Consider the following 18,409-nt stretch of genomic DNA (forward strand, 5'->3'; position numbering starts at 1 on the left):
CTCGAAAACGATCATGGCCCAAGCGTGATGAATCAGCCCAAACCACGCCGAAAGCTGAATTGCACCAAAAGAAGATCATGTTGTCAGTTTGGTGGGATTACAAAGGTGTTGTGTATTTTGAGCTTCTCCCAAGGAACCAAACCATTAATTCAGATGTTTATCGTCGACAACTAACAAAACTGGACATAGCAATCAAAGAAAAACGGCCAGAATTGGCAAATCGCAAAGGAATCGTGCTCCACCATGATAACGCTAGGCCACACGCATCTTTGGTAACACGTGAAAAGTTATTGGAGCTTGGTTGGGAAGTGACGTCACATCCACCATATAGCCCTGACATTGCACCATCAGATTATCATTTATTCCGAAGTTTACAAAACTCTTTGAATGGTAAAACTTTCACTAACGATGATGGTCTGAAATCGCACGTGGATCAGTTTTTCACCGAAAAGGATCAGAAGTTTTATGAGCGCGGAATTATGAAGCTACTAGAAAGATGGCAAAAGATCATAGAACAAGATGGAAAATATCTTATTGATTAAAGTTCATTGCTTTGATAAAAAATTGGAATTTATTTCACCTAAAAATACCGAAATTACTTTCTTGCCAACCTAATAAATAACGAGACGCAGTCTCTATCGCGTCTAATCTAATCGCGATATCGCTGTCTGGTTCCACGTGAAAGACTGCCTGCCCCTAAGCCACCGCGATAATTGCCTGAAACGATTTATGGACGATTTACCGGGCAGGCACGTTCCTGGCGTAGAATCTGCCGAGTTTTCGGAGCTGCGAAACCAATTTTCTCGACTGCCAAATGGAAATCAGTCGCCGAAGATCGCCGAAGATCGTCGTGGATCGTCGTAGATCGTCGTAGATCTCTGGATGCAGTTCGAGATTCAAGTCTCAATATCCTCTGGCAAACTTATACCAGCGCGCGCGCTCGCGGTAAGAGAAGATTAACATGATGTTGCGTCATTGCTTCTGCAATCATCGTTACGCACCGAGATTCACGTGCGAGCAACTGCATCCGATTCTGCACAAATTAGACCGCGATTGCGGGAAATGCTGGGCGCATAGTTGCCGCGTTTCATTTCAGAAGATCCTCATTTAGTTCAGACTTTGAAGACCAAACAATTTCTACATTTTCTAGGTTTTGTAATTGTTTGCGGAAGCACGTGGATTCGTCAGAGAAAAAGTGATCTGAAGATACCAAGGATAATAAAAATATTGGGGACTGAAAATTCTATGTTTTGGAGCCTTAGATTTTGAATTGCTCGTGGGAGCATAGTGATTTCTTTAGGGAGCAGAGTTTTCGAGCCTTCAGAGTTTGAATGTTAAGAGTTAGAAGAGTTTTTGTTTTAGGTGCTTGTGGAGGCACAATGATTCACGAGGTTTGTCTGCGATCGGCGCCCGATTCGGACCATAGTACACGGTAGAAATCACTTTCCTGTGTGAGTCGGCTTGCTCTCCGATCGAGGGCCGATCCTAATCGCCACGTGCACCTAGTAACGGCATTCTCGGTGCCGTTCCCTCGCGAAAGCAGCTTGTTTCGATGCTAGACGAACCCGGTGTTATTTCGAACACGAGGCCTGCCGCCGGGGATAGACGCAGACCGCCTAGACTCAGACAATTGTTTTCTCAGCCGCGATCATCTCGTACTCGTTACGATCGTTTGCTTTCGATAAACAACTCTGACAGAGATCGATGCTGAATTACAAACACCTTTCCACATTTTTCCGAAATACTAGGTATCGCGATACCAGTCGCTTCAGACGCACCCAGAATGCATATCATAATCCGCGTGCCTTCTACATCGAAATCTGGAATTTATTACATTTTTTTGACAACTTTTTCGCACCGATACTGCGGTCCAAAGTCTCTCAAAAAGTGATCTTGAAGACACTGTTTATTGCAATAATTTTCCACGTTGTCGAAAAATTTTCAGTCCAACTCTGTATATTTTTAAACTCTTCTGATATTTTCTTAAGATCGATACTGCAGTTTAAAGTCTCTCAAAAAGTGATTTTTAAGACACTGCTGATTGCAATCATTTTCCACGTTGTCGAAAAATTTTCAGTCCAACCCTGTACATTTTTTAAATCTTCTGACATTTTTTTCCAGATCGATACTGCTGTTTAAAGTCTCTGAAGAAGAGATTTTGAAGATATTGTTGATTGCAATAATTTTCCACGTTGTTGAAAAGCTTCCAGTCCAACTTTGCACATTCTTAACTGTGGCTGCCATTTTCGTAAGATCGATACTGCAGACTAAAGTCTCTCAAAAAGTGATTTTGAAGATATTGTTAATTGCAATAATTTTTCACGTTGTCGAAAAATTTTCAGTTCAACTCTGTACATTTTTTAAATCTTCTGACATTTTTTTCCAGATCGATACTGCTGTTTAAAGTCTCTGAAGAAGAGATTTTGAAGATATTGTTGATTGCAATAATTTTCCACGTTGTTGAAAAGCTTCCAGTCCAACGTTGCACATTCTTAACTGTGGCTGCCATTTTCGTAAGATCGATACTGCAGACTAAAGTCTCTCAAAAAGTGATTTTGAAGATATTGTTAATTGCAATAATTTTTCACGTTGTCGAAAAATTTTCAGTTCAACTCTGTACATTTTTTTCCAGATCGATACTGCATTTTAAAGTCTCCAAAGAAGTGATTGTGAGGGCACTGTTAATTGCAATAATTTTCCACGTCGTTGAGAAGTTTCCAGACTAACTCTGTACATTCTTAAATATTGCTAACATCTTTGGATCACCACTACAACCTGGTCGTCTAAACCACCGTTTTCGAAGATGCTATTCATTGCCATAATTGTCCACATAGTTCCAGTCACTCGAGGGTCACGATTGCACTGGGGAATATCCGTGGAAAATAAATCGTTGTGAATGATAAAGTAGTTAAGCACTTTTCCAACGATTCTATTAAGCTTCAGCTTCATCATTCTCATTACTTTCCTATTTAATAAATGCATAAACATCCTCATAGCATTGAATATGCTTGTCTTATAAAAAGCATGGTCTTTTCATTCGAAATTTCAAGTGGACCCTCCACAAAACCCCGACAAAGATGCACACGAAAAAATTGTTGCATTTCCCTGAAGATCTCGGATCCTCTCCGAACCCGGATTGATGGAATTATCAATTAATCCTTCTCACAAAGTCTGAAGAACGGCGTTCGGATTGAAATTAAGGAACAGCCGCCTGCTGACGAAGTTTCTTTGAACCTTCCTCTCCTCTGGCTAATTACTTTCTCTTCTTTTTTTCTCTCTCTCTCGTTCAGACACGTTATTCTCTGTCGAGGGCAATCGAGCATAATCGGGCGACCAATTAAAAGCCCAGGAGGGGGATCCTTTTTCGCGAGCGAATTTCCAGCGGCACCGGCTTCCTCCGACTCGTTAAACAAATAGGACGGTCAAAGGGATCCGAGGGAATTGCTGGGAAACCGCGCGGATGAGCCCTAATAACTCAATAAAAAAAGGGTCGATCGCCGGGGGTTGCAACCCTAAATGCAACGTGTGCTAAAGCGGGTCAGTTTTCACTTTCGAAAATCCTATTCTGTGGATTCGTGGAGTTTCTTTCGAGTCGGTGTCTCTGAACTCGAGATGCGTTTGTTTATAATTGCACGGGGGATGCACATCTTACTGCACCGACATAAATTAGGCAAGTCGATGCACTTTTCAGATTTCTGCAATTTCTGTTTGAATCAATCACGCAAGGAAAAGTATACGTAAATATTCTCTGAACCTTTCTCTAGTACATGCAATTGTGTAGGACGAGGTGCATTGAATTCATTTGAATTCATTCTCCTAAATATATTTATTCAATCATTTCCCACGAAAGCACTTTTACAATTTCAGTAATTGTAAAATAAAAAATCTGGAACGGTTATTTTGACCGGGCGTGGTAGGTTTAGCGTTAAAAAATTAAATAAAATATTTTCAGCGCGTTGCTTCACGAGAGAGACACATCGAAGCAAAACGTTACGCCCAAGCTCACACTCCGCGGTCTTCATCAATTAATGCCACGCTGTTATGGTCTCTGGTTCATGCTGCCTCGGTTCATGCTCGAAGAGTCGCCGGCCATTAAGTCGTCTACGATCTGAAAAACGCAACAAAATTATCAATGAATATTCACACCGCGGCGATTTCCTTCCGAGAGATTTAATTATAAAATCTTAATTCTATTCTCCGCGTCCTCCTGCTTCTCGAGACCCCGGTTACACAATGTAACACTCTAGTAATTACTCGCATAAAATTCCGTGAAAGAAAAACATGGAGCCGGCGCGCGACTTGCATATAAAGCTTGCATATAAAGCTTGCATATAAAGCTTGCTCTAGCGCCGCGTAATTCGCTCAGTTGCATCAACGCGAATGCATATAAAATCCACGCAGCAGCGATACGAAATAAACCATGAACAATGGGGGGACGGTCTCGCAGTGAGCACCGGCGCAGGAACAATGTCCCCTTTCAGCTGGCATAAGCGCGCTGCCAAAAATCATAGCTCGGCAGCTTCGCGACGAGTCGCCGGACACTGGGAGCTTTATCTCGCCGCTCGAGAAACGAGAGACTGTGGGATACTTATGCGAGAATTGCATTAATCGAAAGGTACAGGAGCTACATTTACTTCTTCTCTCGATAACAGAGTACAGAGCCGAAAGGAATACGCGAATATTTAAAAATTGATTAAATACTTTCACCGTTTTGTAAAATCCGTAGGCCACGAAAGAAGAGGGAAACTGGAACTCGGAGGGGAACTGTCGAGGAACTCTGGATCTTTGTCTATCGAGGGACAGAGAGAAACTGGAAGAAGAGGGACACGAAGAGGTCGAAAGCTAGAGAAGGAAGCAGCAAAATATGGAGCATGCTGGGAAAGAGAAAGAAAAATAGAAAGGGGTGGTCTTCTATCGAGAGAAGCAAGAGAAACTGGAAGAAGAGAGACACGAAGAGGTCGAAAGCTAGAGAAGGAGGGAGCAAAATATAGAGCATGCTGGGAAAGAGAAAGAAAAATAGAAGGGAAAGAGAAAGAAGAATAGAGTCATCTGAGAATCGAGTTCCCTCAGAATTGAGTCCTCTGAGAATCAAGTTCCCTTAGAATTGAATCCTCTGAGAATCAAGTGCATTGAGAATTGAGTGCCCTGAGAATTGAATCCTCTGAGAATCAAGTGCATTGAGAATTGAGTGCCCTGAGAATTGAATCCTCTGAGAATCAAGTGCATTGAGACTGGAGTACTTTGAGAATTGAGTGCCCTGAGAATTGAGTCATCTGAGAATTGAATACCCTCAGAATTGAGTCCTCTGAAAATTGAGTTCCCTCAGATTTGAGTCCTCCGAAAATAAGTTCCCTGAGAATTGAGACATCTGTAAATTGAGTTCCCTCAGAATTGAGTCCTCTGAGAATCGAGTTCCCTTAGAATTGAATCCTCTGAGAATCAAGTGCATTGAGAATGGAGTACTTTGAGAATTGAGTGCCCTGAGTATTGAGTCCTCTGAGAATAGAATACCCTCAGAATTGAGTCTTCTGAAAATTGAGTTCCCTCAGATTTGAGTCCTCCAAAAATAAGTTCCTAGAGAATTGAGACATCTGTAAATTGAGTTCCCACAGAATTGAGTCCTCTGATAATCGAGTTCCCTTAGAATTGAATCCTCTGAGAATCAAGTGCATTGAGACTGGAGTACTTTGAGAATTGAATACCTTCAGAATTGAGTCCTCTGAGAATCGAGTTCCCTTAGAATTGAATCCTCTGAGAATCAAGTGCATTGAGAATGGAGTACTTTGGGAATTGAGTGCCCTGAGTATTGAGTCCTCTGAGAATAGAATACGCTCAGAATTGAGTCTTCTGAAAATTGAGTTCCCTCAGATTTGAGTCCTCCGAAAATAAGTTCCTAGAGAATTGAGACATCTGTAAATTGAGTTCCCACAGAATTGAGTCCTCTGATAATCGAGTTCCCTTAGAATTGAATCCTCTGAGAATCAAGTGCATTGAGACTGGAGTACTTTGAGAATTGAATACCTTCAGAATTGAGTCCTCTGAGAATCGAGTTCCCTTAGAATTGAATCCTCTGAGAATCAAGTGCATTGAGAATGGAGTACTTTGAGAATTGAGTGCCCTGAGTATTGAGTCCTCTGAGAATAGAATACCCTCAGAATTGAGTCTTCTGAAAATTGAGTTCCCTCAGATTTGAGTCCTCCGAAAATAAGTTCCCAGAGAATTGAGACATCTGTAAATTGAGTTCCCACAGAATTGAGTCCTCTGAGAATCGAGTTCCCTGAGAATTAAATCCTCTGAGAATCAACTGCTTTGAGAATTGAGTTCTCCGAGAATTCGGTGTTCCGAGAATCGGGTCCTATGAGATCAGAGTCCTCTGTGATTTGAGCAAAATATGGAGCATGCTGGGAAAGAGAAAGAAAAATAGAAAGGTGTGGTTTTCTATCGAGAGAAGCAAGAGAAACTGGAAGAAGAGAGACACGAAGAGGTCGAAAGCTAGAGAAGGAAGCAGCAAAATATGGAGCATGTTGGGAAAGAAAAATAGAAAGGGGTGGATGCGGCTAGAGAAGTAAAAGGGGAAACAGGTGGAGTGGAAACCGGGGAGAGAGAAAGAAAAATAGAGAGGTATAGGGAAGTGAAGAGGGAAGCAGGCAGAGTGGAAGCCAGGGAAAGAGAAAGAAAAATAGGAAACAAGAGGGATAGGAGAAGCCAGGAGATTATCCGGTCGTTCTGCATCCCGAAGCTAGCCGGTGTTGCGCTTCACGATGACCGGGTAAAGAGTTCGCTGCCGGATTGCTTCTCCTCTGTAAACACAGCCGGGCCCACTCGGCCATCGATCCCACAACGGATATTTGACGAGGACGTTTCGGGAGCGTTCCTTGGTCAGCGTGTTTGCCGAACTGTTTCGTTGCTGACTAGGCCTGCCAAGGAAATTGGGAATCGGGGTTACACAGGAATTAGGGGATGCCGACAGATACTGCTGACTGTCTTGTTCGAAAGCCCCCATTCAGTCTCACGGTCTCATAGATCCACGACTCCTCGATCTAGACGTACAGTGGATTCAAACAAGTATTTCAACGCTGAATTTCCCGTTCTCGAGAAATCATTTGAACTGCGATAATATCGTAGATTTAAAGACTGAAAAAAAATCGTAGATTCAAGTTTCGAGCACTTGTACAGAGGAAGAGTCAAATTTATTCAAATCTGTAATAGAGTCGTTCAGAAAAACGAATTTGTTGACGCTTTTATAGACGATTCAATTTGTAGCTTTTTCGGCCAAACACGTGTCGTCAGGTTTTCACCTGCTACATTATGCATAAATATACTAGATAAAAATGAATGATGGTGTGTGAAGGTAGAGGCTTCTAGCTTCAAAATGAGTCTAAATTTATTATTGTACTATTTTTTTAAACGAAATTATCGTCGTTCAAATATCGACAGTTTCTCGAGAATAGGAAATTTAAATACTTTTTGGATCCACTGTACATCTAGATCGCAGCTTTAAAATCAGTCCAGGCGTATTATTGTACTATTTATTTTACAACGAAATTATAATTCAAATGTTGGACATTTCTCGGAAGTCGGAGATTTAGTGTTCCAACACATTTTGGATCCAATGTGCAGTGATTTCTCTATATATGTCGGCAGGCCTGGATGATAAACGTCGCAGAATTATCCCCACTACCGTGGGGTATACACTGTGAGGGGCCGCGAAGCTCGAGAGGACTCGGACGCCGAGGAGTATAAACCTAATACTGCTCGAGCATGTCTCCTGGACGATAAACGACGCTGGCAAGACCCGTGTTGTTGACATATATCGAGAATTCACTGTATCTCGAAGCGCTGGAGAATCCGGCCGCGGGAGCGCAAACGATTTCGTTTGCCTTGTTTGTCAGATTCGTTTGGAAAGTGTTCTCGGCGATATGTTAATCAAACGTCTCGAGGAGAGACGCTATAGTTTGTTTAGACACCGAGTATGCCCGTTGTCGCCGTGGATACGTGGCCGTGCGGATAGCCTGTCTAGAAAATCAGAAATTTAAATAAGATTGCGTTATCTGTTGGCTAGGATCACGACGAAGACACGCACGCGAGGAACCAAGCGTGCAGGACGCTATCGCGATCAAGATAACGCGGTGATCAGCCTCTAATTGGTCACGAAATTAATATTATAATGTCCACGGCTTTCTACGGCCGATTCCACGATCGGGAATTCATCGTGCGTTTCGTAATCCGTCGAACAAAAGTGTCGGCGTGTGTCTGTGTTCCGCGTTCGGTAATTACAATCGCACGGATATTTTTAGTACATTGCGGATGCAGAATTTCACATTTTTTCTGTCTTTGGAAACACCTTTTTCTTATCTTTATGTCCCATCGAAGCACCGCTGGCTCGCCGAGCGTGCAATTAGGCGAAATACACACGGGCGAAGGAAACGCTTTGAGGAAGGATTATTAGTACTGTTTCTGCTTTATCTTTTTTTGGTTAACGGGCTTGTAATTTGCGAGGATGATTTTCACGTAAATATTTACATACATATTTTATCGCTAGGAACGGCCAAGAGGAACATTTATATTCCCGAACAAGTCAGAAACAAACAATAAAGCCCTCACATTCGACTTTGAATATTCATTCGACGCGCATGGGTTGGTTTTCGAAGAAAGTGGAAACGGTGAGCGATGATCAGACGCGCCTATTGTTATTCAACGGCGCGCGCGTCGGATGGCTTTCGAAATCGATTATCCCGGAACGGTGACCGCTCACGAAAAAATGTTATTCTTCGTTTTCCATGCATTTTTCCCTACAGGAAAAGCCACTTTAATTGCTTTGCCCTGTCAACTGCAAAATAACTTGTATTTCTTAATTTCCGAGAAGACAATCTTCTCAGAATCAATGAAAGACGTCGTCTACAAAAATTGAGGGAACCTAGTGGATAGGTTCGGATAAATTGCCAGTTTTATCATGTTCGAAAAGAGGACCAACGTTGATTTTAGAGAAATAGATTCAGTATAGGAAAAGATTGTTGCATAACAATTTGAATAAATCAAACCAAAGCTGGCACATAATCGTCAAAAGTATCGTCCCGTGAATATTGAATTCGCTATGTACTTAATTATGTGACTGTTGCAATTTGTGGGGATTGAGTCTTCTGAGAGATAAGCCCGTCGAAAATTGAGTCCCCTGAGAATTGAGTACCCTCAGATTTGAGTGCTCCGAAAATGAGTTCCCTCAGATTTGAGTCCCCCGAAAATGAGTTCCTTGGGAATTGAGACATCTGTAAATTGAGTTCCCTCAGAATTAGGTCCTGTGAGAATCGAGTTTCCTCAGAATTGAGGCATCTGTAAATCGAGTTCTCTCAGAATCGAATCCTTCAGAATTGCGTCCATTGAGAATGGACTGCTTTGCAAAGTGAGTGCTTTGAGAATTGAGTGTTCTGAGAATTGAGTGTTCTGAGAATTGAGTTCCCTCAGAATGGAGTTATCTGAGAATCGAGTTCCCTCAGAATTGAGCCCTCTGAGAATCAAGTTCTCTCAGAATTGAATCCTCTGAGAATAAAGTGCATTGAGAATGGAGTGCTTTGAGAATTGAGTGCTCTGAGAATTGAGTGCCCTGAGAATTGAATAGCCTCAGAATTGAGTCCTCTAAAAATTGAGTTCCCTCAGATTTGAGTCCTCCGAAAATGAGTTCCCTGAGAATTGAGACATCTGTAAATTGAGTTCCCTCAGAATTGAGTCCTCTGAGAATCGAGTTCCCTTAGAATTGAGTCCTCTGAGAATCGAGTTCCCTTAGAATTGAGTCCTCTGAGACTTGAATACCCTGAGAATTGAGTCCTCTGAAAATCGAGTTCCCTCAGAATTGAGTTCTCTGAGAATCGAGTTCCCTGAGAATTGAGACATCTGTAAATTGAGTTTCCTCAGAATTGAGTCCTCTGAGAATCGAGTTCCCTGAGAATTGAGACATCTGTAAATTGAGTTTCCTCAGAATTGAGGCATCTGTAAATCGAGTTCCCTCATAATCGAGTCCCTCAGAATTGAATCCTCTGAGAATCAAGTGCATTGAGAATGGAGTACTTTGAGAATTGAGGGTTCTGAGAATTGAGGGTTCTGAGAATTGAGTGCTCTGAGAATTGAATGCTCCGAAAATTGAGCCCTCTAAGAATTGAGCTCTCTGAGATTTGAGTCATCTGAGAATTGTGTGCTTTGAGAATTGAGTGCTTGGAGAATTGACTGCTTTGAAAATGGACTGCTGTGCAAATTGAGTGTTCTGAGAATTGAGTCCTCTGAGAATAGAGTTCCCTCAGAATTGAATCCTCTGAGAATCAAGTTCTCTCAGAATTGAATCCTCTGAGAATAAAGTGCATTGAGAATGGAGTGCTTTGAGAATTGAGTGCCCTGAGAATTGAATAGCCTCAGAATTGAGTCCTCTAAAAATTGAGTTCCCTCAGATTTGAGTCCTCCGAAAATGAGTTCCCTGAGAATTGAGACATCTGTAAATTGAGTTCCCTCAGAATTGAGTCCTCTGAGAATCGAGTTCCCTTAGAATTGAGTCCTCTGAGAATCGAGTTCCCTTAGAATTGAGTCCTCTGAGACTTGAATACCCTGAGAATTGAGTCCTCTGAAAATCGAGTTCCCTCATAATTGAGTTCTCTGAGAATCGAGTTCCCTGAGAATTGAGACATCTGTAAATTGAGTTTCCTCAGAATTGAGTCCTCTGAGAATCGAGTTCCCTGAGAATTGAGACATCTGTAAATTGAGTTTCCTCAGAATTGAGGCATCTGTAAATCGAGTTCCCTCATAATCGAGTCCCTCAGAATTGAATCCTCTGAGAATCAAGTGCATTGAGAATGGAGTACTTTGAGAATTGAGGGTTCTGAGAATTGAAGGTTCTGAGAATTGAGTGCTCTGAGAATTGAATGCTCCGAAAATTGAGCCCTCTAAGAATTGAGCTCTCTGAGATTTGAGTCATCTGAGAATTGTGTGCTTTGAGAATTGAGTGCTTGGAGAATTGACTGCTTTGAAAATGGACTGCTGTGCAAATTGAGTGTTCTGAGAATTGAGTCCTCTGAGAATAGAGTTCCCTCAGAATTGAATCCTCTGAGAATCGAGTTCCCTCAGAATTGAATCCTCTGAGAATCAAGTGCTTTGAGAATTGAGTGCCCTGAGAATTGAGACATCTGTAAATTGAGTTTCCTCAGAATTGAGTCCTCTGAGAATCGAGTTCCCTGAGAATTGAGACATCTGTAAATTGAGTTTCCTCAGAATTGAGGCATCTGTAAATCGAGTTCCCTCATAATCGAGTCCCTCAGAATTGAATCCTCTGAGAATCAAGTGCATTGAGAATGGAGTACTTTGAGAATTGAGGGTTCTGAGAATTGAAGGTTCTGAGAATTGAGTGCTCTGAGAATTGAATGCTCCGAAAATTGAGCCCTCTAAGAATTGAGCTCTCTGAGATTTGAGTCATCTGAGAATTGTGTGCTTTGAGAATTGAGTGCTTGGAGAATTGACTGCTTTGAAAATGGACTGCTGTGCAAATTGAGTGTTCTGAGAATTGAGTCCTCTGAGAATAGAGTTCCCTCAGAATTGAATCCTCTGAGAATCGAGTTCCCTCAGAATTGAATCCTCTGAGAATCAAGTGCTTTGAGAATTGAGTGCCCTGAGAATTGAGTGCTCTGAGATTTGAGTGCTTGAAGAATTGAGTGCTCTGAGAATTAGGTGCTCCGAGAATCGAGTCCTATGAGATCAGAGTCCTCTATGATTTGAGTGCTCACCAAAAAATGTTATTCTTCGTTTTCCATGCATTTTTCCCTACAGAATCAGCCACTTTAATTGCTTTGCCCTGTCAATTGCAAAATAACTTGTATTTCTTAATTTTCGACAAGATAGTTCAATGAAGGACGTCGTCTACAAAAATGGAGGAAACCCAGTGGATAGAAATGTGCATAACTGGAAGCAAAGGTTGAAGTAAAATGAAAAATACGAAAAACGAATAGAATAATTCTACTTTATAACTTTTCGCAGAATCAATGTAAACCTCCATCCAGAAAAATGCAGGAAAACTGCCGGTTAGAGATGGGAATGATTACGGGAGAGGAGAACGAGAAGTGGGGCGAGGATCAAAGTGTCGAGAGATTTCCGATCGAGTGTAAAAACATAAATAAAAATCGAATCTTTCCGGATCCGGGGTTTTTCTGGTGGTAAGCCGTAGAAAATCGGCTGAAAGAGTGATCAACGGGAACGTGTGAGCACAGATTGGTTCCTCGGGGAGAGGAAACGGGAGAGGGAGGGAGGGAGGGAGGGGGGGTCCGGCAGGTTCAATTTTGACGAGTCGAGAGAGGGCTATGGGAAATCAATATTTTCGGGCGACGGTGCATCAACGTTCAATGGCCAGCCAGTCGCACGGCTAAATGTAATCCGATTGCGTAATTATTCCGCGTTGCTCGTCGCGATTCGCTCGTGCTGCTCCGCGCATCTTGAGGCTTTCTTCTGTGCAGTCCGTTGCATACAAAGACGGCACGCATCTGTCTCTCTTGCGACAAAGAGCGCACAGATCCTTTCGACCGCACTCTAGCCTTTTCGAAATAGACAACTCGTAAAAAATACGAGACAACGTGTCGATACAAACATATGAGTAAACATTAAATAAAACATATCCGCAGTTTTATTAATCTACTGTAAAGTATTGTTTCATTACGTATTGGTTTGGAAAATACGAGTATTGATCGTAAAGGAAATTATACAAGATAAAATAATAATTCATCAAAACGGGATAAACAATTTTTTAAACGAGCATTTAGTTTGTCTAACGTTATTTTTATTGTTATTTCAGCAATTATAATATGAAACATAGAAGATGTAATCATTAACCTAAGGAGCGTCATTCGTGAACATTTTATGTATAACAAATATTTAAATACGAAAGGAACTCGTTTAGCTAAAAGTTATATCTCATTTTAGCCTGTCGATTCGCAATTCTACAGGGCATCCCAAAAATGTTCTACTTCCTTGAAAGGGGTAATTCCCACGGTCATTTGAGGTAACTTTTTCCTTTGCAAAAATCTTCTCTGCGGCTTTGTTAAACAGTTGTTAACGAAAAACACGGACGAATAATATTCGCACGGACGTCGGGCGTTCGCGCGTCACAGCGCTTTACGGAAATCGCGATTTTTCAATCGGTCCTCGGTTAATTGCAATCGGTTCGTTCAAACGCCGTTCAATTAATCACCACTTTCGCAATTCATTTGATCGAAACCGGGGAAATTTGTTTCATTGATCACGACACTCCTCGGCATGAGAACGGAACGCAAATGCTGCGATTCACGCGTTTTAGAAATGCATAAGGAAATGCATGTCGGAATTACTGTTCACTGGTTGCGATATTCCTATAAACATGAAATGCGAGTGTTATTAGCAACCAAGCACTAAATGCAACTGGCATACATCGCCTTATAACGAAAACAAAATTGCATTTGCTTAGATTTCGTGCCGGTTTTGTTCAAATACCTACTTGAATAGAGAAGTTTATTAAAGAATGTTCTCATGGAAACACATGTATAATTTCAATATTTCTTAAATACAAAATTAGTAGCAAGTCATTTTGACTCATCCGGTAGTTCTAGTGTTAACGCACTCGTTCACAGATTCTGCAAATGCATAGCCAACTATTTTACCGTTCATTAGAAGTGTTTGCTTTATTGTTGACACATTGAGTCACTTACTAGATGCAAATCGCAGCCTAAATATTGCCCACCCTCGAATGAATTTCACTCGTGGTACAAAATTCCAAATTCCATTAAAAACTGCTCTCTCCGAGATCGAACACTGTACAAAAGGGAGTAAGTCAACACGTTGTTTTACCAGTCAATTGCACCGTAGAACGAAGCAGCATTCACTACTATCGAATGCACAGTGAACGGGGCAAATTGCTCGCCGCATAGATTATAAATTTGCGAGGACCACGACAGAGTCGAAGAAAAATGTGTTTGCGGGTTCTCAGCGTTTATGATTCGCGTGCAGAAAGGACATATAGAGGATGCGACTAATGCTGCGGAGAGAGGGTGCAAAGAGGCCCCTTTGAAAATCCCTGCGTAATTTCACCCGTTGATACCAATGGGAACCAGAAGCAGGCTGGAGGGCGCCGGTTCGCACGGCGTCATGGCAACCAGGACACAGAGAGGACCCAGGTATCATTTGTTTAGACAATTTAACGCCCCCCCCCTGGAAACGACGACCACGTCCAACGCCGACGTGTCCCGTGGAAGGATGGGGTTGGTTGGCTACGCATGCGCCCCTTTGCCAGTCGATAACACCACCGATACCAGCCAGGCAACCAGCCTCGGTTGCCAGCTGCAACACTGACACACAACTCCACATCGCTAATCCCGATTCGCCAGTCGATGTATTCTTGCCGGGACCAACATAGTCGCAGCGAGCAAAATTGCTCCAGCCGACTGTTACGAGCTGACGTCACACGATTCTCTACGATCCCACTCTGCCCTCTTTTAATACTTGGACGATAGGTCCAAAGTTAAAAACGTTCCATCTAAATTGTAATTGTCTGCTAGACAGTTCGGATCATTCGCCCGGTTTTATCGTGTTCAAAAAGAGGACCGACGTTGATGTTAGAGAAATAGGTTCAGTGTAGGAAAAGATTGTTGTATAACAATTTGAATAAATGTAGAAAAGGCTGGCACATAATCGTCAAAAGTATCGTCCCGTGAATATTGAATTCGCTATGCATTTAATTATGTGACTGTTGCATTTTGTGGGGATTCAGTCTTCTGAGAGATAAGCCCGTTGAAAATTGATTCCTCTGAGAATTGAATACCCTCAGAATTGAGGGTAAAATGAATTCCCTGAGAATTGAGACATCTGCAAATTGAGTTCCCTCAGATTTGAGTCCTCCGAAAATGAGTTCCCTGAGAATTGTGACATCTATAAATCGAGTTCCTTCAGAATCGAGTCCCTCAGAATTGCGTTCTTTTAGAATGGACTGCTTTGTAAATTGAGTGCCTTGAGAATTGAGTGTTCTGAGAATTGAGTCCTGTGAAAATTGAGTGCCCTCAGAATTGAGACCTCCGTTAATTCAGTTTCCTCAGAATTGAGTCCTCTGTGAATCGAGTTCCCTCAGAATTGAGTCCAATGAGAATCGAGTTCCCTCAGAATTGAATCCTCTGAGAATCAAGTGCATTGAGAATTTAGTGTTCTGAGAATTGAGTGCTCTGAGAATTGAGTGCTCTGAGAATTGTGTGCTCTGAGAATTGTGTGCTTTGAGAATTGAGTGCTTTGAGAATTGAGTGCTTTGAGAATTGAGTGCTTTGAGAATTGATTGCTTTGAGAATTGAGTGCTTTGAGAATTGATTGCTTTGAGAATTGAGTGCTTTGAGAATTGATTGCTTTGAGAATTGAGCCCTCTGAGATTTGAGTGCTACGAGAATTGAGCCCTCTGAGAATTGAGCCCTCTGAGATTGGGTCCTCTGAGATTTGAGTGCTCCGAGAATTGAGTCCTCTGAGATTTGAGTCCTCTGAGATTTGAGTGCTTTGAGAATTAAGTGCTCCGAGAATTGAGTCCTATGAGATCTGAGTCCTCTGTGATTTGAGTGCTTGAGAAAGAGTGTCCATCCATCTTGCGAGGGTTGACACTTGGTCGATGGACTCCGGGTCCATTTGGACCCAAAATTCATATAGTGCATCTTTTATCTGCTGTTCGTGAATTTTCTGCATCCATTGTAAGAAACAGGAGCCAAGTGAAAAGTTCTTTAATAGTTTTAGCGAGTTGAAAATACTGCATAGATGTTTCTGAATTTTCTTAGTGCTTTCACTGTTTCAAATTTTACCTACCCATTTTCGTTATGAACGCATAAAATCCGCAACCTACAGGACTTTGTTATATTAAAAAATCTATTCTTGAAATTCCTCGAAGGGGCAAACTAAAATCAATAGTTACCGGCTACCGGAATTCGATGCACGTTCCATAATATCAAAGTTCGCACCCCCGCACATCGAAATAGCAAGATTTCCGTACCAGGAAAAACAGATCCTGCGTGATCCATCGATATCCGTTGAAATCGGAAGTCACCGGGTCCATACCCCGATCGATTTTAATCGAGTTTTGCAACCGATAGGGCTCAAGAGACGGAAAGTCGAGGGCCGCAATATTTCGTGTCCGAGGGATGATGCCACCCTTAACGGACACTCGATTTTCCTTGTTCGAAGTTCTCGAGCAATTTAGTCTGCCCGCAAAACGTCCATTCCCCGGTATCCTTTTCAATTTACCCAATGTCCGAGTCACTTTCATATTCGAAATTCAATTTCGAGAACTTGATAGGACCTGCGATTGCACTCTGCCACGTCGCCTGTCTGCTCTCTGTTCCAACTGTGACGTGACAAGCCATAAGCTGTTACTAACGTAACCTTTAAGTCGGTTATGGTAACAGTCGATCCTGTTGCGCAATGCTCCACAAATTATATTCTCGTTATGCTCGCGTCCAGTTGTTGCATCATAAAGACCAGATAATAAAGACTAACGATGTCCGAGGAACGATCCGGGTGCATTCACTGCTGCACTGCGGAACCGTGTGCATTTGTGGCGTGTGCGCAGTCTGTTTGTGAGCACTCAGTCCTCTGAGGACTGTGTCCTCTGACAGTTGAGTCCTGTCACAGTTGAGTACTCTGACAGTTGAGTCCTGTCACAGTTGAGTACTTTGGCAGTTGAGTCTTCTGATAGATGAGTCCTCTGACAGTTGAGTCCTCTGACAGTTGAGTCCTCTGACAGTTGAGTCCTCTGATAGATGAGTTCTCTGAGCATTGAATCCTGAGGAAATTTCATCGAGTGAAAATTGAATCTTGAGAATATTGAATTCTCTAAGCCTTTAATTAAGTCACTGTTGCACTTTGTGCGGATTCAGCCTTCTGAGAAATAAGCCTGTTGAAAATTGTGTTCCCTGAGAATTGATTACCCTCAGAATTGGGCCTCTGACAATCGAGTCCCTCAGAATTGAGTCCTCTGAGAATCGAGTTCCCACAGAATTGAGTCATCCGAGAATCGAGTTCCCTCAGAATTGAATCCTCTGAGAATCAAGTGCAATTGAGAATGGAGTGCTTTGAGAATTGTGTGCTTCGAGAATTGAGTGCTCTGAGAACTGAGTCCTGTACAAATTGAGTTCCCTCAGAATTGAGATCTCTCAAAATTGAGCTCCCTGAGAATTGACACATATGTAAATTGAGTTTCCTCATTATGGAACCTTCTAAGTATCAAGTTCCTCCAGAATTGAACTTCTGAGAATCGAATGCTTTGTAAATGGAGTGCTTTGAGAATTGAGTGCTCCGAGAATTCAGCCCTCTGAGATTTGGGTCCCCTGAGATTCGAGTATTCTGCGATATGAGTCCTATGTGATCTGAGACGTACGAATGAGTGCTCCGAGAATTGAGTCCTCCCAGAATTGAGTTCTCCTAGAATTGACTGCTCCGAGAATTAAGTCCTCCTAGAATTGAGTGTTTCTAGATTCGTGTCCTTTGAGATTTGAGTGCTTTGAGAATTGAGACATCTGCAAATTGAGTTCCCTCACTATGGAGGCCTCTGCGTATCAAGCACCCTCAGAATTGAGACTTCTGAGAATGGAGTGCTTTGTAAATGGAGTGCTTTGAGAATTGAGTGCTCTGAGATTTGAATATTCTGAGAATTGGGTCCTATGAGATCTGACTTTTCCTAGAATTGAGTTCTCCTAGAATTGACTGCTCCGAGAATTGAGTCCTTCTAGAATTTAGTGCTCCGAGAAATGAGTGCTTTGAGAATTGAATGCTCCGAGAATTGAGTCCTAGAACTTAGTGCTCCGAGAAATGAGTGCTTTGAGAATTGAGTCCCCTGAGAATAGAAGTCCCTATAAGTCTACCTATGAAAAAATTATCTTCTTCATGAGTTCTAGCCGACTTATTGTGTTATCGAATTTTCGATTGGGGGGGGGGGGTGAGAGAACCATCAATGTTCTGAAAGAATTCAAGTCACAATGCGACACGTGTCGCAATTGACTAACACTGTGCCAGTTTGAGAGCTAGAACCGAATCCGAACGTTTCCTCATTTATCCCGTTGGATTACTGTACATAGTACACATGTTCACCTCGGTGACATTGTCAGGCGCCACTGATGCAATTTCCCCGTGAGTCAGATTGCCTCGGCGAAATGCAATTAAAATTGCTCGAATTAGACCGCGCCGGTGTCGTCGCACTTCGGACACACTGAATCACGCTCCGCCGGCTGATTTGTTGCTTTTAACTCGCTCGATCTGGCCAAGTATTTTCGGGCGACGTACCGGCGCCTCTTCTCTCAACAACTTTTGCCGTCCCTTCGCCTCTTTTATCTCTTGCCACATGAATTTTCTGTTTTACGATTATGACTGACGAACCCTTAACAAAGTTGAAACT

General features: G+C 42.3%; 1 protein-coding gene and 1 long non-coding RNA gene across 2 annotated transcripts in view; one reads left to right on the plus strand and one right to left on the minus strand.

Moving 5' to 3' along the window:
* Arl4 (ADP ribosylation factor-like 4) overlaps positions 1–18,409 on the plus strand; it is a 97,560-nt gene that overhangs the window by 8,821 nt on the left and 70,330 nt on the right. The window lies entirely within an intron of this gene.
* On the minus strand, positions 3,925–16,595 carry LOC143361084 (uncharacterized). Its single transcript, XR_013083412.1, has 2 exons — positions 15,935–16,595; positions 3,925–4,108 (listed from the first exon to the last, which is right to left on the minus strand). It is a non-coding gene; the product is annotated as an uncharacterized LOC143361084 (long non-coding RNA).

The sequence above is a fragment of the Halictus rubicundus genome, chromosome 1 (genome assembly GCF_050948215.1).
Source record: "Halictus rubicundus isolate RS-2024b chromosome 1, iyHalRubi1_principal, whole genome shotgun sequence".
In the NCBI taxonomy this organism is placed as follows: Eukaryota; Metazoa; Arthropoda; class Insecta; order Hymenoptera; family Halictidae; genus Halictus; species Halictus rubicundus.